Genomic DNA, 24,555 nt, shown 5'->3' with positions numbered 1-24,555 from the left:
TCCAGGGCCTTACCCCTTAAACGGGGGGTCAGGTATTTGGCCCACTGGTCCTTGTCCAGATGGTGCTGCAAGCAAGTCCGTTGAAAAGCAGTCAAGAAAGAGTCCAAGTCTCCATCCTTCTCCAGCACTGGGAAGTCCTCAACACGGACCTTTGGAAGTTTGGTGTCTTGAAGGTCACGTGTGGCTGATGAGGGCCGGAGCTGAGCTAGCTGCAGCTGGTGGTCACGGTCTGCCTGTTGCCGTCGCTCCGCAGCCTCACGCTCTGCCTGGCGCTCTTCACGCGCTGCCTGCCGCTCTGCCCTGCGCTCTGCCATGAGTATCTCGTAGGTATCCCGGTCTCCAGCCTGGAGAAGGGCCATAGCCATTTGAAGAAGGCTATCCGAGCCTCCCAGGCTCGGTGGAATGGCACGTGGTGATCTGCGGCCCGCTGCGGAGCCTGGTGCTTCACTGTCCATTGCAGAGCGGAGGGCTGGCGTCTGGCTCGTTGAGGACCCTTGGGCGAGCTGCTCCTCATCTTGTCCAGCCGTGCCCGGTTGTGCAATGTCCTCTGCAGAGCTGTTTTCTGGCGTCGAGCTCCTGGAGGACTCGTGGACAACCTCCTCATCGTCTCTGGCCTGAGCATCGGCCATTCCTTTGGCTTTGCTCCTGGTGCTATCAGCCATTGTTGCAGACTTTGGTCACTGACACAGAACTGACACCTGATGCCTCCACACACCTTACAGTATCTGCACTCTGACACTCTAGTGTTGAGCTGGTCTGAAGACCCCAGCAGCCACAGCTGCTGCAGGCAGTCTTTAGTGTCTGGGAGTATGGGTCTCACACTCACACACACTATTATCTCGATCCCACCGCTTGCCACCAATATGTCACAAACCACCGGGGGGGTCACTCAGAAATCCCCCGCGCTGGCTACCAGTACGTCACAATCGGGGGGTAGTAAGGGGGTGTCACCCCTCCTTTATACCTCCCGACCGACAGACAGAGCACGTGACGCGCTCTCTAGCGCCCCTCTTATAGTCCGGCCAATTATGGAATTGCCCGACAATAAGCAAGGAGGCCGCTATACTACTTATGCCGATTATTGCAGGGTCCCCGGTGAGAGTAAGGTATATATTCCCCCGACCTCCGCGGGCGGAATATATAAAATCTCCCCGAATCTCACTGGCCTCCCCACAATAATCCTTGGCACAATTCGCTGCCACCAACCGATTTACGGTAACTATTAGCCGAACACACAGACGTGGGATTCTAGATCGAGATAACAGAACAGCCCAAGATTAATTATATAATTTAATCAGCCTAAAGCACACTAGAAACTACAATATATACAATAGGGAATCTACAGAATATACATATGTCAGAGTACAGTTACAATCAAAGCATGGGTTACAAACAGGCATACACAGTTCCCGCAGTTACCTTGTGCGTCTGGCCACAGGGGGGCGCTGTAGACCAGGTTTCTAGGAACTCCCACAGATGTTTCCTGCACGTGCCCCCAGCGAGAAGAACCTTGGAAAATGGCCGAAGCAGGGTTATCAACCTGGGCAAATCCAGGTCCCCTCCTACCTTAGTGACCTCACAGGGAGCACTGCTCCACCCCTGGCTGGAGTTATGGACAAATTCACAACATGGAATATGGGCCATAACTTTGCCTGGGAGCGTCGTAGGCGGACGCCAATGCTCTCATTGTGACAGTTATGAATTTAGCTACAGAACGAGGGGACTCATGACCTGTCTACGAGTTCCCATATGGCTGATATCACGCCTGGGGTATTTCCCAAGCTCCCCCTTCCATAAAAAAGGTGTGCCAGCATCGTCCGCCTGCGCAAACACCATTTTTATGGTTGCCATATTTATCGGAGATATGGCTTGCGAGATATGAACCATTTTTTACTGGAGTCGTTCTGTCTGGCTACTTCCAAGCCTTGCTAATGAGATACAACTCTTGTTACAGGGTGACGGCAGGGAGCCATCCTGTGTCCATTGTCCGCACAACATCTCATCTCCATATCAGAGGAGATGGCTGTTGGAGGTGTAAGTGGGATGTGACACCTTCACAGATGCTGGACATTTGAGCACAAGAAGGGAGGGGGGCACTGCCAGGGAGTGATGAGAGCAATTATGACTTCTAGTCATAATTCCTCTTCATATCCCAGGATTTACCTCACACCAGGGCCTTACCCCTTAAACGGGGGGTCAGGTATTTGGCCCACTGGTCCTTGTCCAGATGGTGCTGCAAGCAAGTCCGTTCAAAAGCAGTCAAGAAAGAGTCCAAGTCTCCATCCTTCTCCAGCACTGGGAAGTCCTCAACACGGACCTTTGGAAGTTTGGTGTCTCGAAGGTCACATGTGGCTGATGAGGGCCGGAGCTGAGCTAGCTGCAGCTGGTAGTCACGGTCTGCCTGTCGCTCTCGCTCTTCACGCGCTGCCTGCCGCTCTCGCTCCGCAGCCTCACGCTCTGCGTGCCGCTCCGCAGCCTCAGCGTCACGCGCTGCCTGCCGCTCTGCTCTGCGCTCTGCCAGGAGTTCCTTGTAGCCCTTCTGGTCTCCAGCCTGGAGAAGGGCCATAGCCATTTGAAGAAGGCTATCCGAGCCTCCCAGGCTCGGTGGAATGGCACGTGGTGATCTGCGGCACGCTGCAGAGCTAGGCGATTCACTGTCCCTTTCAGAGCGGAGGGCTGGCATCTGGCTCGTTGAGGAACCTTGGGTGAGCTGCTCCTCATCTTGTCCAGCAGTGCCAGGTTGCGCAATGTCCTCGGCAGAACGGTTTTCTGGCGTCGAGCTCCTGGAGGACTCGTGGGCAACCTCCTCATTGCTGTCCACAGCACCGTCCTCCCTCTCTTCGGCTCCTGCCTTAGCATTGGCCAGTTGCATAGCTCTGCTCCTGGTGCCATCAGCCATTCTTGCAGACTTTTGGTCACTGACACAGAACTGACACCTGATGCCTCCACACACCTTACAGTATCTGCACTCTGACACTCTAGTGTTGAGCTAGTCTGAAGACCCCAGCAGCCACAGCTGCTGCAGGCAGTCTTTAGTGTCTGGGAGTATGGGTCTCACACTCACACACACTATTATCTCGATCCCACCGCTATGCCACCAATATGTCACAAACCACCGGGGGGGTCACTCAGAAATCCCCCGCGCTGGCTACCAGTACGTCACAATCGGGGGGTAACAAGTGGGGGTCACCCCTCCTTTATACCTCCCGACCGACAGACAGAGCACGTGACGCGCTCTCTAGCGCCCCTCTTATAGTCAGGCCAATTATGGAATTGCCCGACAATAAGCAAGGAGGCCGCTATACTACTTATGCCGATTATTGAAGGGTCCCCGGTGAGAGTAAGGTATATATTCCCCCGACCTCCGCGGGCGGAATATATAAAACCTCCCTGAATCTCACTGGCCTCCCCACAATAATCCTTGGCACAACTCGCTGCCACCAACCGCTTCACGGTAACTATTAGCCGAACACACAGACGTGGGATTCAAGATCGAGATAACAGAACAGCCCAAGATTAATTATATAATTTAATCAGCCTAAAGCACACTAGAACTACAATATATACAATAGGGAATCTACAGAATATACATATGTCAGAGTACAGTTACAATCAAAGCATGGGTTACAAACAGGCATACACAGTTCCAGCAGTTACCTTGTTGTGTCTGGCCACAGGGGGGCGCTGTAGACCAGGTTTCTAGGATCCTTCCCACAGATGTTTCCTACACGTGCCCCCAGCGAGAAGAACCCTGGAAAATGGCCGAAGTAGGGTTATCAACCTGGGCAGATCCAGGTCCCCTCCTACCTTAGTGACCTCACAGGGAAGCACTGCCACTCCCCCTGCATGGATCAGAATTATCCAGCAAAGGGGATATTGGCCATAACTTTGCCTGGGAGCGTCGTAGGCGGACGCCAATGCTCTCATTGTGACAGTTATGAATTTAGCTACAGAACGAGGGGACTCATGACCTGTCTACGAGTTCCCATATGGCTGATATCACGCCTGGGGTATTTCCCAAGCTCCCCCTTCCATAAAAAGGGTGTGCCAGCATCGTCCGCCTGCGCAAACACCATTTTTATGGTTGCCATATTTATCGGAGATATGGCTTGCGAGATATGAACCATTTTTTACTGGAGTCGTTCTGTCTGGCTACTTCCAAGCCTTGCTAATGAGATACAACTCTTGTTACAGGGTGACGGCAGGGAGTCATCCTGTGTCCATTGTCCTCACATCATCTCATCTCCATATCAGAGGAGATGGCTGTTGGAGGTGTAAGTGGGATGTGACACCTCCACAGATACTGGACATTTGAGAACAAGCAGGGAGGGGGGGGCACTGCCAGGGAGTGATGAGAGCAATTATGACTTCTAGTCATAATTCCTCTTCATATCCCAGGATTTACCTCACAGTAAGTATATAGCATGAAGTGAGTATATAGCATACAGTTAGTATATAGTATACAGGGTCAGTATACAGTGAGTATATAGCATACAGTGAGTATATAGCATACAGTGAGTATATAGTATACAGTCAGTATATAGCATACAGTGAGTATATAGCATACAGTGAGTATATAGCATGCAGTGAGTATATAGCATACAGGGTCAGTATACAGTGAGTATATAGTATACAGTGAGCATATAGCATGCAGTGAGTATATAGTATACAGTGAGTATATAGTATACAGTGAGTATATAGTATACAGTCAGTATATAGCATACAGTGAGTATATAGCATACAGTGAGTATATAGCATGCAGTGAGTATATAGCATACAGGGTCAGTATACAGTGAGTATATAGTATACAGTGATCATATAGCATGCAGTGAGTATATAGTATACAGTGAGTATATAGTATACAGTGAGTATATAGTATACAGTGAGCATATAGCATGCAGTGAGTATATAGTATACAGTGAGTATATAGTATACAGTGAGTATATAGTATACAGTGAGTATATAGTATGCAGGGTCAGTATACAGTGAGTATATAGCATACAGTGAGTATATAGTATACAGTGAGTATATAGTATACAGTGAGTATATAGTATACAGTGAGTATATAGCATGCAGTGAGTATATAGTATACAGTGAGTATATAGCATGCAGTGAGTATATAGTATACAGTCAGTATATAGTATACAGTGAGTATATAGTATACAGTGAGTATATAGCATGCAGTGAGTATATAGTATACAGTCAGTATACAGTGAGTATATAGTATACAGTCAGTATACAGTGAGTATATAGTATACAGTCAGTATACAGTGAGTATATAGCATACAGTCAGTATATAGTATACAGTCAGTATACAGTGAGTATATAGTATACAGTCAGTATACAGTGAGTATATAGCATACAGTCAGTATATAGTATACAGTCAGTATACAGTGAGTATATAGTATACAGTCAGTATACAGTGAGTATATAGCATACAGTGAGTATATAGCATACAGTGAGTATATAGTATACAGTGAGTATATAGCATGCAGTGAGTATATAGTATACAGTCAGTATATAGTATAAAGTGAGTATATAGCATACAGTGAGTATATAGCATACAGTCAGTATACAGTGAGTATATAGCATACAGTCAATATATAGCATGCAGTGAGTATATAGCATACAGTCAGTATATAGCATGCAGTGAGTATATAGCATACAGTCAGTATATAGCATACAGTCAGTATATAGTATACAGTGAGTATATAGCATACAGTCAGTATATAGCATACAGTCAGTATATAGTATACAGTGAGTATATAGCATACAGTCAGTATATAGCATACAGTCAGTATATAGTATACAGTGAGTATATAGCATGCAGTGAGTATATAGTATACAGTGAGTATATAGCATACAGTCAGTATATAGTATACAGTGAGTATATAGCATACAGTCAGTATACAGTGAGTATATAGCATGCAGTGAGTATATAGCATACAGTCAGTATATAGTATACAGTGAGTATATAGCATACAGTCAGTATACAGTGAGTATATAGCATGCAGTGAGTATATAGTATACAGTCAGTATATAGCATGCAGTGAGTATATAGTATACAGTGAGTATATAGCATTCAGTGAGTATATAGCATACAGTGAGTATATAGCATACAGTCAGTATACAGTGAGTATATAGCATGCAGTGAGTATATAGTATACAGTCAGTATATAGTATACAGTGAGTATATAGTATACAGTGAGTATATAGCATGCAGTGAGTATATAGTATACAGTCAGTATACAGTGAGTATATAGTATACAGTCAGTATACAGTGAGTATATAGCATACAGTCAGTATATAGTATACAGTCAGTATACAGTGAGTATATAGTATACAGTCAGTATACAGTGAGTATATAGCATACAGTCAGTATATAGTATACAGTCAGTATACAGTGAGTATATAGTATACAGTCAGTATACAGTGAGTATATAGCATACAGTGAGTATATAGCATACAGTGAGTATATAGTATACAGTGAGTATATAGCATGCAGTGAGTATATAGTATACAGTCAGTATATAGTATAAAGTGAGTATATAGCATACAGTGAGTATATAGCATACAGTCAGTATACAGTGAGTATATAGCATACAGTCAATATATAGCATGCAGTGAGTATATAGCATACAGTCAGTATATAGCATGCAGTGAGTATATAGCATACAGTCAGTATATAGCATACAGTCAGTATATAGTATACAGTGAGTATATAGCATACAGTCAGTATATAGCATACAGTCAGTATATAGTATACAGTGAGTATATAGCATGCAGTGAGTATATAGTATACAGTGAGTATATAGCATACAGTCAGTATATAGTATACAGTGAGTATATAGCATACAGTCAGTATACAGTGAGTATATAGCATACAGTGAGTATATAGCATACAGTCAGTATATAGTATACAGTGAGTATATAGCATACAGTCAGTATACAGTGAGTATATAGCATGCAGTGAGTATATAGTATACAGTCAGTATATAGCATGCAGTGAGTATATAGTATACAGTGAGTATATAGCATTCAGTGAGTATATAGCATACAGTGAGTATATAGCATACAGTCAGTATACAGTGAGTATATAGCATGCAGTGAGTATATAGCATACAGTCAGTATACAGTGAGTCTATAGCCTGCACTGGCCCTCACCTGTGTCCTCTGTCTCCGGTCTCTTCTCCTCCTCCGGTCGCTCCCGGTTTTATCCTCGCGGTGCCGGCAGCAGATGTCTCCCCGGGGATTGGTCACATCCTAATGTCACAGCTGCGACCCCGGAGCCGGATCCGACCCCCGCACAGGGCAGATTATAGGGGTTGTCATGGGGGCAGAATCCCCTCCACTGAGGGAGAAAGTGATGGGGGAAGGGGGGAGACAACCCAGATACATAGGGGCACATACACAGCACACAGCAAAAGTATGTGCCCCCCCCACATCCACCTCCGGGGGCTTCTCTGTCCTCATCTACATCCATAGACATTAATATAGAGGAAAATATGTGCCCCCCACATCCACCTCCGGGGGCTTCTCTGTCCTCATCTACATCCATAGACATTAATATGGAGAAAAGTATGTGCCCCCCCACATCCACCTCCGGGGGCTTCTCTGTCCTCATCTACATCCATAGACATTAATATAGAGGAAAATATGTGCCCCCCACATCCACCTCCGGGGGCTTCTCTGTCCTCATCTACATCCATAGACATTAATATGGAGAAAAGTATGTGCCCCCCCCACATCCACCTCCGGGGGCTTCTCTGTCCTCATCTACATCCATAGACATTAATATGGAGAAAAGTATGTGCCCCCGCCCCCCCACATCCACCTCCGGGGGCTTCTCTGTCCTCATCTACATCCATAGACATTAATATGGAGAAAGTATGTGCCCTCCCCCCCCACATCCACCTCCGGGGGCTTCTCTGTCCTCATCTACATCCATAGACATTAATATGGAGAAAAGTATGTGCCCCCCCCCCCACATCCACCTCCGGGGGCTTCTCTGTCCTCATCTACAGCCATAGACATTAATATGGAGAAAAGTATGTGCCCCCCCCCCCACATCCACCTCCGGGGGCTTCTCTGTCCTCATCTACATCCATAGACATTAATATGGAGAAAAGTATGTGCCCCACCCCCCCACATCCACCTCCGGGGGCTTCTCCGTCCTCATCTACAGCCATAGACATTAATATGGAGAAAGTATGTGCCCTCCCCCCCCCACATCCACCTCCGGGGGCTTCTCTGTCCTCATCTACATCCATAGACATTAATATGGAGAAAAGTATGTGCCCCCCCCCCCACATCCACCTCCGGGGGCTTCTCTGTCCTCATCTACAGCCATAGACATTAATATGGAGAAAAGTATGTGCCCCCCCCCCCACATCCACCTCCGGGGGCTTCTCTGTCCTCATCTACATCCATAGACATTAATATGGAGAAAAGTATGTGCCCCCCCCCCCCCCCCACATCCACCTCCGGGGGCTTCTCTGTCCTCATCTACATCCATAGACATTAATATGGAGAAAGTATGTGCCCTCCCCCCCCCACATCCACCTCCGGGGGCTTCTCTGTCCTCATCTACATCCATAGACATTAATATGGAGAAAGTATGTGCCCCCCCCCCCCACATCCACCTCCGGGGGCTTCTCTGTCCTCATCTACATCCATAGACATTAATATGGAGAAAAGTATGTGCCCCCCCCCCCACATCCACCTCCGGGGGCTTCTCTGTCCTCATCTACAGCCATAGACATTAATATGGAGAAAAGTATGTGCCCCCCCCCCCCACATCCACCTCCGGGGGCTTCTCTGTCCTCATCTACATCCATAGACATTAATATGGAGAAAAGTATGTGCCCCCCCCCCCACATCCACCTCCGGGGGCTTCTCTGTCCTCATCTACAGCCATAGACATTAATATGGAGAAAAGTATGTGCCCCCCCCCCCACATCCACCTCCGGGGGCTTCTCTGTCCTCATCTACATCCATAGACATTAATATGGAGAAAAGTATGTGCCCCCCCCCCACATCCACCTCCGGGGGCTTCTCTGTCCTCATCTACAGCCATAGACATTAATATGGAGAAAAGTATGTGCCCCCCCCCCACATCCACCTCCGGGGGCTTCTCTGTCCTCATCTACATCCATAGACATTAATATGGAGAAAAGTATGTGCCCCCCCCCCCACATCCACCTCCGGGGCTTCTCTGTCCTCATCTACAGCCATAGACATTAATATGGAGAAAAGTCATTGTGCCCCCCCACACATCCACCTCCGGGGGCTTCTCTGTCCTCATCTACATCCATAGACATTAATATGGAGAAAAGTATGTGCCCCCCCCCCCCACATCCACCTCCGGGGGCTTCTCTGTCCTCATCTACAGCCATAGACATTAATATGGAGAAAAGTATGTGCCCCCCCCCCCACATCCACCTCCGGGGGCTTCTCTGTCCTCATCTACATCCATAGACATTAATATGGAGGAAAGTATGTGCCCCCCACATCCACCTCCGGGGGCTTCTCTGTCCTCATCTACATCCATAGACATTAATATGGAGGAAAGAATGTGCCCCCTCCACATCCACCTCCGGGGGCTTCTCTGTCCTCATCTACATCCATAGACAGTAATATGGAGAAAGTATGTGCCCCCCCCCCCCCCCACATCCACCTCCGGGGTCTTCTCTGTCCTCATCTACATCCATAGACAGTAATATGGAGAAAAGTATGTGCCCCTCCCCCCACATCCACCTCCGGGGGCTTCTCTGTCCTCATCTACATCCATAGACATTAATATGGAGAAAAGTATGTCCCCCCCCACACATCCACCTCCGGGGTCTTCTCTGTCCTCATCTACATCCATAGACAATAATAGGGAGAAAGTATGTGCCCGTCCCCCCCCCCCCCCACATCCACCTCCGGGGTCTTCTCCGTCCTCATCTACATCCATAGACATTAATATGGAGAAAAGTATGTGCCCCCCCCCCCACATCCACCTCCGGGGTCTTCTCTGTCCTCATCTACATCCATAGACATTAATATGGAGAAAAGTATGTCCCCCCCCACACATCCACCTCCGGGGTCTTCTCTGTCCTCATCTACATCCATAGACAATAATAGGGAGAAAGTATGTGCCCGTCCCCCCCCCCCCCCACATCCACCTCCGGGGTCTTCTCCGTCCTCATCTACATCCATAGACATTAATATGGAGAAAAGTATGTGCCCCCCCCCCACATCCACCTCCGGGGTCTTCTCTGTCCTCATCTACATCCATAGACATTAATATGGAGAAAAGTATGTGCCTCCCCCCCCACATCCACCTCCGGGGGCTTCTCCGTCCTCATCTACATCCATAGACATTAATATGGAGAAAAGTATGTGCCCCCCCCCCCCCACATCCACCTCCGGGGGCTTCTCTGTCCTCATCTACATCCATAGACATTAATATGGAGGAAAGTATGTGCCCCCCCCCCCACATCCACCTCCGGGGGCTTCTCTGTCCTCATCTACATCCATAGACAATAATATGGAGAAAAGTATGTGCCCCCCCCCCCCACATCCACCTCCGGGGGCTTCTCTGTCCTCATCTACAGCCATAGACATTAATATGGAGAAAAGTATGTGCCCCCCCCCCCCCACATCCACCTCCGGGGGCTTCTCTGTCCTCATCTACATCCACAGACATTAATATGGAGAAATGTATGTGTCCCCCCCACATCCACCTCCGGGGTCTTCTCTGTCCTCATCTACATCCATAGACATTTATATGGAGAAAAGTATATGCCCCCCCCCACATCCACCTCCGGGGGCTTCTCTGTCCTCATCTACATCCATAGACAGTAATATGGAGACACGTATGTGCCCCCCCCCCCCCACATCCACCTCCGGGGGCTTCTCTGTCCTCATCTACATCCATAGACAGTAATATGGAGAAAAGTATGTGCCCCCCCCCCTCCACATCCACCTCCGGGGGCTTCTCTGTCCTCATCTACATCCATAGACAGTAATATGGAGAAAAGTATGTGTCCCCCCCCCTCCACATCCACCTCCGGGGGCTTCTCTGTCCTCATCTACATCCATTAGACAGTAATATGGAGAAATGTATGTGTCCCCCCCACATCCACCTCCGGGGTCTTCTCTGTCCTCATCTACATCCATAGACAGTAATATGGAGAAAAGTATGTGCCCCTCCCCCCACATCCACCTCCGGGGGCTTCTCTGTCCTCATCTACATCCATAGACATTAATATGGAGGAAAGTATGTGCCCCCCCACATCCACCTCCGGGGGCTTCTCCGTCCTCATCTACATCCATAGACATTAATATGGAGAAAAGTATGTGCCCCCCCACATCCACCTCCGGGGTCTTCTCTGTCCTCATCTACATCCATAGACATTAATATGGAGGAAAGTATGTACACCCCCACATCCACCTCCGGGGTCTTCTCTGTCCTCATCTACATCCATAGACAATAATAGGGAGAAAGTATGTGCCCCCCCCCCCCCCACATCCACCTCCGGGGGCTTCTCTGTCCTCATCTACATCCATAGACAATAATATGGAGAAAAGTATGTGCCCCCCCCCCCACATCCACCTCCGGGGGCTTCTCTGTCCTCATCTACAGCCATAGACATTAATATGGAGAAAAGTATGTGCCCCCCCCCCCACATCCACCTCCGGGGGCTTCTCTGTCCTCATCTACATCCACAGACATTAATATGGAGAAAAGTATGTGCCCCCCCCCCACATCCACCTCCGGGGGCTTCTCTGTCCTCATCTACATCCATAGACATTATTATGGTGAAAAGTATGTGCCCCCCCCACATCCACCTCCGGGGGCTTCTCTGTCCTCATCTACATCCATAGACATTAATATGGAGAAAAGTATGTGCCCCCCCCCCACATCCACCTCCGAGGGCTTTTCCGTCCTCATCTACATCCATAGACATTAATATGGAGGAAAGTATGTGCCCCCCCCACACATCCACCTCTGGGGGCTTCTCTGTCCTCATCTACATCCATAGACAGTAATATGGAGAAAAGTATGTGCCCCCCCCCCACATCCACCTCCGGGGGCTTCTCTGTCCTCATCTACATCCATAGACAGTAATATGGAGGAAAGTATGTGCCCCCCCCCCCCACATCCACCTCCGGGGGCTTCTCTGTCCTCATCTACATCCATAGACAGTAATATGGAGGAAAGTATGTGCCCCCCCCCCCCACATCCACCTCCGGGGGCTTCTCTGTCCTCATCTACATCCATAGACAATAATATGGAGAAAAATATGTGCCCCCCCCCCACATCCACCTCCGGGGGCTTCTCTGTCCTCATCTACATCCATAGACAGTAATATGGAGAAAGTATGTGCCCCCCCCCCCCACATCCACCTCCGGGGTCTTCTCTGTCCTCATCTACATCCATAGACAATAATATGGAGAAAGTATGTGCCCCCCCCCCCACATCCACATCCGGGGGCTTCTCTGTCCTCATCTACATCCATAGACAATAATATGGAGGAAAGTATGTGCCCCCCCCCCCACATCCACCTCCGGGGTCTTCTCTGTCCTCATCTACATCCATAGACAATAATATGGAGAAAGTATGTGCCCCCCCCCCCCACATCCACCTCCGGGGGCTTCTCTGTCCTCATCTGCATCCATAGACAGTAGTATGAAATAAAGTATGTGCCCCCCCCCCCACATCCACCTCCGGGGTCTTCTCTGTCCTCATCTGCATCCATAGACAGTAGTATGAAATAAAGTATGTGCCCCCCCCCCCCCCCACATCCACCTCCGGGGGCTTCTCTGTCCTCATCTGCATCCATAGACAGTAGTATGAAATAAAGTATGTGCCCCCCCCCCCCCCCATCCACCTCCGGGGGCTTCTCTATCCTCATCTGCATCCATAGACAGTAGTATGAAATAAAGTATGTGCCCCCCCCCCCCACATCCACCTCCGGGGTCTTCTCTGTCCTCATCTACATCCATAGACAATAATATGGAGAAAGTATGTACACCCCCACATCCACCTCCGGGGGCTTCTCCGTCCTCATCTACATCCATAGACATTAATATGGAGAAAAGTATGTGCCCCCCCACATCCACCTCCGGGGTCTTCTCCGTCCTCATCTACATCCATAGGCATTAATATGGAGGAAAGTATGTGCCCCCCCACACATCCACCCCCGGGGGCTTCTCTGTCCTCATCTACATCCATAGACAGTAATATGGAGAAAAGTATGTGTCCCCCCCCCCCCCCACATCCACCTCCGGGGGCTTCTCTGTCCTCATCTACATCCATAGACAATAATATGGAGAAAGCATGTAAGTATGTGCCGCCCCCCCCCCCCCCACACACATCCACCTCCGGGGGCTTCTCCGTCCTCATCTACATCCATAGACATTAATATTGAGAAAGTATGTGCCCCCCCCCCACATCCACCTCCGGGGGCTTCTCTGTCCTCATCTACATCCATAGACCGTAGTATGAAAGAAAGCATGTGCCCCCCCCCCCCCCCCACATCCACCTCCGGGGTCTTCTCTGTCCTCATCTACATCCATAGACAATAATATGGAGAAAGTATGTGCCCCCCCCCCCCCCACATCCACCTTCGGGGGCTTCTCTGTCCTCATCTGCATCCATAGACATTAATATAAGGAAAAGTATGTGCCCCCCCCCTCCCACATCCACCTCCGGGGGCTTCTCTGTCCTTATCTACATCCATAGACATTAATATAGAGAAAAGTATGTGCCCCCCTTACACATCCACCTCCGGGGGCTTCTCTGTCCTCATCTACATCCATAGACAATAATATGGAGAAAAGTATGTGCCCCCCCCCCCCCCCCACATCCACCTCTGGGGGCTTCTCTGTCCTCATCTACATCCATAGACAGTAATATGGAGAAAAGTATGTGCCCCCCCCCCACATCCACCTCCGGGGGCTTCTCTGTCCTCATCTACATCCATAGACATTAATATGGAGAAAAGTATGTGCCCCCCCCCCCCCCCACATCCACCTCCGGGGGCTTCTCTGTCCTCATCTACATCCATAGACATTAATATGGAGGAAAGTATGTACACCCCCACATCCACCTCCGGGGGCTTCTCCGTCCTCATCTACATCCATAGACATTAATATGGAGAAAAGTATGTGCCACCCCCCCCCCCACACATCCACCTCCGGGGGCTTCTCTGTCCTTATCTACATCCATAGACATTAATATGGAGGAAAGTATGTGCCCCCCACCACATCCACCTCCGGGGGCTTCTGTATCCTCATCTACATCCATAGACATTAATATGGAGAAAAGTATGTGCCCCCCCCCCACATCCACCTCCGGGGTCTTCTCCGTCCTCATCTACATCCATAGACATTAATATGGAGAAAAGTATGTGCCCCCCCACATCCACCTCCGGGGTCTTCTCCGTCCTCATCTACATCCATAGACATTAATATGGAGAAAAGTATGTGCCCCCCCACATCCACCTCCGGGGTCTTCTCCGTCCTCATCTACATCCATAGGCATTAATATGGAGGAAAGTATGTGTCCCCCCCCCCCACATCCACCTCCGGGGGCTTCTCTGTCCTCATCTACATCCATAGACAGTAATATGGAGAAAAGTATGTGTCCCCCCCCCCCCACATCCACCTCCGAGGGCTTCTCTGTCCTCATCTACATCCATAGACAATAATATGGAGAAAGTATGTAAGTATGTGCCCCCCCCCCCCACATCCACCTCCGGGGGCTTCTCTGTCCTCATCTACATCCATAGACAATAATATGGAGAAAGTATGTGCCCCCCCCCCCCCACATCCACCTTCGGGGGCTTCTCTGTCCTCATCTGCATCCATAGACATTAATATAAGGAAAAGTATGTGCCCCCCCTCCCACATCCACCTCCGGGGGCTTCTCTGTCCTTATCTACATCCATAGACATTAATATAGAGAAAAGTATGTGCCCCCCTTACACATCCACCTCCGGGGGCTTCTCTGTCCTCATCTACATCCATAGACAATATTATGGAGAAAAGTATGTGCCCCCCCCCCCACATCCACCTCTGGGGGCTTCTCTGTCCTCATCTACATCCATAGACAGTAATATGGAGAAAAGTATGTGCCCCCCCCACATCCACCTCCGGGGGCTTCTCTGTCCTCATCTGCATCCATAGACTTTAATATGGAGGAAAGTATGTGCCCCCCCCCCCCACATCCACCTCCGGGGGCTTCTCTGTCCTCATCTACATCCATAGACAATAATATGGAAAGAAGTATGTGCCCCCCCCCCACATCCACCTCCGGGGGCTTCTCTGTCCTCATCTACATCCATAGACATTAATATGGAGGAAAGTATGTGCCCCCCCCCCACATCCACCTCCGGGGGCTTCTCTGTCCTCATCTACATCCATAGACTTTAATATGGAGAAAAGTATGTGCCCCCCCCCCCACACATCCACCTCCGGGGGCTTCTCTGTCCTCATCTACATCCATAGACCGTAGTATGAAAGAAAGTATGTGCCGCCCCCCCCCACATCCACCTCCGGGGGCTTCTCTGTCCTCATCTACATCCATAGACATTAATATGGAGAAAAGTATGTGCCCCCCCCCCACACATCCACCTCCGGGGGCTTCTCTGTCCTCATCTACATCCATAGACATTAATATGGAGAAAAGTATGTGCCCCCCCCACATCCACCCCCGGGGGCTTCTCTGTCCTCATCTACATCCATAGACATTAATATGGAGGAAAGTATGTACACCCCCCACATCCACCTCCGGGGGCTTCTCCGTCCTCATCTACATCCATAGACATTAATATGGAGAAAAGTATGTGCCCCCCCACATCCACCTCCGGGGTCTTCTCCGTCCTCATCTACATCCATAGGCATTAATATGGAGGAAAGTATGTGCCCCCCCACACATCCACCCCCGGGGGCTTCTCTGTCCTCATCTACATCCATAGACAGTAATATGGAGAAAAGTATGTGTCCCCCCCCCCCCACATCCACCTCCGGGGGCTTCTCTGTCCTCATCTACATCCATAGACAGTAATATGGAGAAAAGTATGTGTCCCCCCCCCCCCCCCACATCCACCTCCGGGGGCTTCTCTGTCCTCATCTACATCCATAGACAGTAATATGGAGAAAAGTATGTGTCCCCCCCCCCACATCCACCTCCGGGGGCTTCTCCATCCTCATCTACATCCATAGACATTAATATTGAGAAAGTATGTGCCCCCCCCCCCCACATCCACCTCCGGGGGCTTCTCTGTCCTCATCTACATCCATAGACCGTAGTATGAAAGAAAGCATGTGCCCCCCCCCCCCCCCCACATCCACCTCCGGGGTCTTCTCTGTCCTCATCTACATCCATAGACAATAATATGGAGAAAGTATGTGCCCCCCCCCCCCCCACATCCACCTTCGGGGGCTTCTCTGTCCTCATCTGCATCCATAGACATTAATATAAGGAAAAGTATGTGCCCCCCCCTCCCACATCCACCTCCGGGGGCTTCTCTGTCCTTATCTACATCCATAGACATTAATATAGAGAAAAGTATGTGCGCCCCTTACACATCCACCTCCGGGGGCTTCTCTGTCCTCATCTACATCCATAGACATTAATATAGAGAAAAGTATGTGCCCCCCCCTCCCACATCCACCTCCGGGGGCTTCTCTGTCCTTATCTACATCCATAGACATTAATATAGAGAAAAGTATGTGCCCCCCTTACACATCCACCTCCGGGGGCTTCTCTGTCCTCATCTACATCCATAGACAATAATATGGAGAAAAGTATGTGCCCCCCCCCCCACATCCACCTCTGGGGGCTTCTCTGTCCTCATCTACATCCATAGACATTAATATGGAGAAAAGTATGTGCCCCCCCCCACACACATCCACCTCCGGGGGCTTCTCTGTCCTTATCTACATCCATAGACATTAATATGGAGAAAAGTATGTACACCCCCCCACATCCACCTCCGGGGGCTTCTCTGTCCTCATCTACATCCATAGACAGTAATATGGAGAAAAGTATGTGCTTCCCCCCACATCCACCTCCGGGGGCTTCTCTGTCCTCATCTACATCCATAGACATTAATATGGAGAAAAGTATGTGCCCCCCCCCCCCCCATTCACCTCCGGGGGCTTCTCTGTCCTCATCTACATCCATAGACATTAATATGGAGGAAAGTATGTGCCCCCCCCCCACATCCACCTCCGGGGGCTTCTCTGTCCTCATCTACATCCATAGACATTAATATGGAGAAAAGTATGTGCCCCCCCCCCCCACATCCACCTCCGGGGGCTTCTCTGTCCTCATCTACATCCATAGACATTAATATGGAGAAAAGTATGTGCCCCCCCCCCACATCCACCTCCGGGGGCTTCTCTGTCCTCATCTGCATCCATAGACATTAATATGGAGGAAAGTATGTGCCCCCCCCCACATCCACCTCCGGGGTCTTCTCCGTCCTCATCTACATCCATAGACATTAATATGGAGAAAAGTATGTGCCCCCCCCACATCCACCTCCGGGGGCTTCTCTGTCCTCATCTACATCCATAGACATTAATATGGAGGAAAGTATGTGCCCCCCCCACATCCACCCCCGGGGGCTTCTCTGTCCTCATCTACATCCATAGACAATAATATGGAGAAATGTATGTGCCCCCCCCCCCACATCCACCTCCGGGGGCTTCTCTGTCCTCATCTACATCCATAGACATTAATATGGAGAAAAGTATGTGCCCCCCCCACATCCACCTCCGGGGGCTTCTCTGTCCTTATCTACATCCATAGACATTAATATGGAGGAAAGTATGTGCCCCCCCCCACCACATCCACCCCCGGGGGCTTCTCTGTCCTCATCTACATCCATAGACATTAATATGGAGGAAAGTATGTGCCCCCCACACATCCACCTCCGGGGGCTTCTCCGTCCTCATCTACATCCATAGACATTAATATGGAGAAAAGTATGTGCCCCCCCACATCCACCTCCGGGGTCTTCTCCGTCCTCATCTACATCCATAGGCATTAATATGGAGGAAAGTATGTGCCCCCCCACATCCACCTCCGAGGGCTTCTCTGTCCTCATCTACATCCATAGACAGTAATATGGAGAAAAGTATGTGTCCCCCCCCACACATCCACCTCCGGGGGCTTCTCTGTCCTCATCTACATCCATAGACAGTAATATGGGGGAAAGTATGTGTCCCCCCCCCCACATCCACCTCCGGGTTCTTCTCTGTCCTCATCTACATCCATAGACATTAATATGGAGAAAAGTATGTGCCCCCCACATCCACCTCCGGGGGCCTCTCTGTCCTCATCTACATCCATAGACATTAATATGGAGAAAAGTATGTGCCCCCCACATCCACCCCCGGGGGCTTCTCTGTCCTCATCTACATCCATAGACATTAATATGGAGAAAAGTATGTGCCCCCCTCATCCACCTCCGGGGTCTTCTCTGTCCTCATCTACATCCATAGACATTAATATGGAGAAAAGTATGTGCCCCCCACATCCACCCCCGGGGGCTTCTCTGTCCTCATCTACATCCATAGACATTAATATGGAGAAAAGTATGTGCCCCCCCCACATCCACCTCCGGGGGCTTCTCTGTCCTCATCTACATCCATAGACATTAATATAGAGAAAAGTATGTGCCCCCCCCCCCCCCCCCACACATCCACCTCCGGGGGCTTCTCTGTCCTCATCTACATCCATAGACAATAATATGGAGAAAAGTATGTGCCCCCCCCCCCACATCCACCTCTGGGGGCTTCTCTGTCCTCATCTACATCCATAGACAGTAATATGGAGAAAAGTATGTGCCCCCCCCCACATCCACCTCCAGGGGCTTCTCTGTCCTCATCTACATCCATAGACATTAATATGGAGAAAAGTATGTGCCCCCCCCCACATCCACCTTCGGGGGCTTCTCTGTCCTCATCTGCATCCATAGACATTAATATAAGGAAAAGTATGTGCCCCCCCCCACATCCACCTCCGGGGGCTTCTCTGTCCTCATCTACATCCATAGACATTAATATGGAGAAAAGTATGTGCCCCCCACATCCACCCCCGGGGGCTTCTCTGTCCTCATCTACATCCATAGACATTAATATGGAGAAAAGTATGTGCCCCCCCCCACATCCACCTCCGGGGGCTTCTCTGTCCTCATCTACATCCATAGACATTAATATGGAGAAAAGTATGTGCCCCCCCCACATCCACCTCCGGGGGCTTCTCTGTCCTCATCTACATCCATAGACATTAATATGGAGAAAAGTATGTGCCCCCCCCCACATCCACCTCCGGGGGCTTCTCTGTCCTCATCTACATCCATAGACATTAATATGGAGAAAAGTATGTGCCCCCCCCCCCCACATCCACCTCCGGGGGCTTCTCTGTCCTCATCTACATCCATAGACATTAATATGGAGGAAAGTATGTGCCCCCCCCCCACATCCACCTCCGGGGGCTTCTCTGTCCTCATCTACATCCATAGACATTAATATGGAGAAAAGTATGTGCCCCCCCCCCCCACATCCACCTCCGGGGGCTTCTCTGTCCTCATCTACATCCATAGACATTAATATGGAGAAAAGTATGTGCCCCCCCCCACATCCACCTCCGGGGGCTTCTCTGTCCTCATCTACATCCATAGACATTAATATGGAGAAAAGTATGTGCCCCCCCCCCACATCCACCTCCGGGGGCTTCTCTGTCCTCATCTACATCCATAGACATTAATATGGAGGAAAGTATGTGCCCCCCCCCCCACATCCACCTCCGGGGGCTTCTCTGTCCTCATCTGCATCCATAGACATTAATATGGAGGAAAGTATGTGCCCCCCCCCACATCCACCTCCGGGGTCTTCTCCGTCCTCATCTACATCCATAGACTTTAATATGGAGGAAAGTATGTGCCCCCCCCCCCACATCCTCCTCCGGGGGCTTCTCTGTCCTCATCTACATCCATAGACATTAATATGGAGAAAAGTATGTGCCCCCCCCCCACATCCACCTCCGGGGGCTTCTCTGTCCTCATCTACATCCATAGACATTAATATGGAGAAAAGTATGTGTACCCCCACATCCACCTCCGGGGGCTTCTCCGTCCTCATCTACATCCATAGACATTAATATGGAGAAAAGTATGTGCCCCCCCCCCCCCACACATCCACCTCCGGGGGCTTCTCTGTCCTCATCTACATCCATAGACATTAATATGGAGAAAAGTATGTGCCCCCCCCCACATCCACCTCCGGGGGCTTCTCTGTCCTTATCTACATCCATAGACATTAATATGGAGGAAAGTATGTGCCCCCCCCCCCCACATCCACCTCCGGGGGCTTCTCTGTCCTCATCTACATCCATAGACATTAATATGGAGGAAAGTATGTGCCCCCACCACATCCACCCCCGGGGGCTTCTCTGTCCTCATCTACATCCATAGACATTAATATGGAGGAAAGTATGTACACCCCCACACATCCACCTCCGGGGGCTTCTCCGTCCTCATCTACATCCATAGACATTAATATGGAGAAAAGTATGTGCCCCCCCCCACCACATCCACCCCCGGGGGCTTCTCCGTCCTCATCTACATCCATAGACATTAATATGGAGGAAAGTATGTACACCCCCCCACATCCACCTCCGGGGTCTTCTCCGTCCTCATCTACATCCATAGGCATTAATATGGAGGAAAGTATGTGCCCCCCCCCCCACATCCACCTCCGGGGGCTTCTCTGTCCTCATCTACATCCATAGACATTAATATGGAGGAAAGTATGTTCACCCCCCCACATCCACCTCCGGGGTCTTCTCCGTCCTCATCTACATCCATAGACATTAATATGGGGGAAAGTATGTGCCCCCCCCCCCACATCCACCTCCGGGGGCTTCTCTGTCCTCATCTACATCCATAGACATTAATATGGAGGAAAGTATGTTCACCCCCCCACATCCACCTCCGGGGTCTTCTCCGTCCTCATCTACATCCATAGACATTAATATGGGGGAAAGTATGTGCCCCCCCCCCCCACATCCACCTCCGGGGGCTTCTCTGTCCTCATCTACATCCATAGACATTAATATGGAGGAAAGTATGTACACCCCCCCACATCCACCCCCGGGGGCTTCTCCGTCCTCATCTACATCCATAGACATTAATATGGAGGAAAGTATGTAAGTATGTGCCCCCCCCACACATCCACCTCCGGGGGCTTCTCTGTCCTCATCTACATCCATAGACAGTAATATGGAGAAAAGTATGTGCCCCCCCCCCCCCACATCCACCTCCGGGGTCTTCTCTGTCCTCATCTACATCCATAGACAATAATATGGAGAAAGTATGTGCCCCCCCCTTCCCCACATCCACCTTCGGGGGCTTCTCTGTCCTCATCTGCATCCATAGACATTAATATGGAGAAAAGTATGTGCCCCCCCACATCCACCTCCGGGGGCTTCTCTGTCCTCATCTACATCCATAGACAGTAATATGGGGAAAAGTATGTGCCCCCCCACATCCACCTCCGGGGGCTTCTCCGTCCTCATCTACATCCATAGACAGTAATATGGAGGAAAGTATGTGCCCCCCACATCCACCTCCGGGGGCTTCTCTGTCCTCATCTACATCCATAGACATTAATATGGAGGAAAGTATGTGCCCCCCACATCCACCTCCGGGGGCTTCTCTGTCCTCATCTACAGCCATAGACATTAATATGGGGAAAAGTATGTGCCCCCCACATCCACCTCCGGGGGCTTCTCAGTCCTCATCTACATCCATAGACAGTAATATGGAGGAAAGTATGTGCCCCCCCACATCCACCTCCGGGGGCTTCTCCGTCCTCATCTACATCCATAGACATTAATATGGAGGAAAGTATGTGCCCCCCACATCCACCTCCGGGGGCTTCTCTGTCCTCATCTACAGCCATAGACATTAATATGGGGAAAAGTATGTGCCCCCCACATCCACCTCCGGGGGCTTCTCAGTCCTCATCTACATCCATAGACAGTAATATGGAGGAAAGTATGTGCCCCCCCACATCCACCTCCGGGGGCTTCTCTGTCCTCATCTAAATCCATAGACAGTAATATGGGGAAAAGTATGTGCCCCCCCACATCCACCTCCGGGGGCTTCTCTGTCCTCATCTACATCTTTAGACATTAATATGGAGGAAAGCATGTGCCCCCCCACATCCACCTCCGGGGGCTTCTCCGTCCTCATCTACATCCATAGACAGTAATATGGAGGAAAGTATGTGCCCCCCACATCCACCTCCGGGGGCTTCTCTGTCCTCATCTACATCCATAGACATTAATATGGAGGAAAGTATGTGCCCCCCACATCCACCTCCGGGGGCTTCTCTGTCCTCATCTACAGCCATAGACATTAATATGGGGAAAAGTATGTGCCCCCCACATCCACCTCCGGGGGCTTCTCAGTCCTCATCTACATCCATAGACATTAATATGGGGAAAAGTATGTGACCCCCGCCGCCCCCACATCCACCTCTGGGGGATTCTCTGTCCTCATCTACATCCATAGACATTAATATGGAGGAAAGTATGTGCCCCCCCCCCCCACATCCACCTCCGGGGGCTTCTCTGTCCTCATCTACATCCATAGACATTAATATGGAGAAAAGTATGTGCCACCCCCCCCCCCACACATCCACCTCCGGGGGCTTCTCTGTCCTTATCTACATCCATAGACATTAATATGGAGGAAAGTATGTGCCCCCCACCACATCCACCTCCGGGGGCTTCTGTATCCTCATCTACATCCATAGACATTAATATGGAGGAAAGTATGTACACCCCCACATCCACCTCCGGGGGCTTCTCTGTCCTCATCTACACCCATAGACATTAATATGGAGAAAAGTATGTGCCCCCCCCCCACATCCACCTCCGGGGTCTTCTCCGTCCTCATCTACATCCATAGACATTAATATGGAGGAAAGTATGTGCCCCCCCCACACATCCACCTCCGGGGTCTTCTCCGTCCTCATCTACATCCATAGACATTAATATGGAGAAAAGTATGTGCCCCCCCACATCCACCTCCGGGGTCTTCTCCGTCCTCATCTACATCCATAGGCATTAATATGGAGGAAAGTATGTGCCCCCCCACACATCCACCTCCGGGGGCTTCTGTATCCTCATCTACATCCATAGACATTAATATGGAGGAAAGTATGTACACCCCCACATCCACCTCCGGGGGCTTCTCTGTCCTCATCTACACCCATAGACATTAATATGGAGAAAAGTATGTGCCCCCTCCCCACATCCACCTCCGGGGTCTTCTCCGTCCTCATCTACATCCATAGACATTAATATGGAGAAAAGTATGTGCCCCCCCACATCCACCTCCGGGGTCTTCTCCGTCCTCATCTACATCCATAGACATTAATATGGAGAAAAGTATGTGCCCCCCCCACATCCACCTCCGGGGTCTTCTCCGTCCTCATCTACATCCATAGACATTAATATGGAGAAAAGTATGTGCCCCCCACATCCACCTCCGGGGGCTTCTCTGTCCTCATCTACATCCATAGACAGTAATATGGAGAAAAGTATGTGTCCCCCCCCCCCCCACATCCACCTCCGGGGGCTTCTCTGTCCTCATCTACATCCATAGACAGTAATATGGAGAAAAGTATGTGTCCCCCCCCCCCACATCCACCTCCGAGGGCTTCTCTGTCCTCATCTACATCCATAGACAATAATATGGAGAAAGTATGTGCCCCCCCCCCACATCCACCTTCGGGGGCTTCTCTGTCCTCATCTGCATCCATAGACATTAATATAAGGAAAAGTATGTGCCCCCCCCCCCCACATCCACCTCCGGGGGCTTCTCTGTCCTTATCTACATCCATAGACATTAATATAGAGAAAAGTATGTGCCCCCCTTACACATCCACCTCCGGGGGCTTCTCTGTCCTCATCTACATCCATAGACAATATTATGGAGAAAAGTATGTGCCCCCCCCCCCACATCCACCTCTGGGGGCTTCTCTGTCCTCATCTACATCCATAGACAGTAATATGGAGAAAAGTATGTGCCCCCCCCACATCCACCTCCGGGGGCTTCTCTGTCCTCATCTGCATCCATAGACTTTAATATGGAGGAAAGTATGTGCCCCCCCCCCCACATCCACCTCCTGGGGCTTCTCTGTCCTCATCTACATCCATAGACAATAATATGGAGAGAAGTATGTGTCCCCCCCCACATATCCACCTCCGGGGGCTTCTCTGTCCTCATCTACATCCATAGACATTAATATGGAGGAAAGTATGTGCCCCCCCCCCACATCCACCTCCGGGGGCTTCTCTGTCCTCATCTACATCCACAGACATTAATATGGGGGAAAGTATGTGTCCCCCCCCCACATCCACCTCCGGGGGCTTCTCTGTCCTCATCTACATCCATAGACTTTAATATGGAGAAAAGTATGTGCCCCCCCCCCCCACACATCCACCTCCGGGGGCTTCTCTGTCCTCATCTACATCCATAG

The sequence above is a fragment of the Anomaloglossus baeobatrachus genome, chromosome 6 (genome assembly GCF_048569485.1).
Source record: "Anomaloglossus baeobatrachus isolate aAnoBae1 chromosome 6, aAnoBae1.hap1, whole genome shotgun sequence".
In the NCBI taxonomy this organism is placed as follows: domain Eukaryota; kingdom Metazoa; phylum Chordata; class Amphibia; order Anura; family Aromobatidae; genus Anomaloglossus; species Anomaloglossus baeobatrachus.
This window is presented reverse-complemented; position numbering follows the sequence as displayed.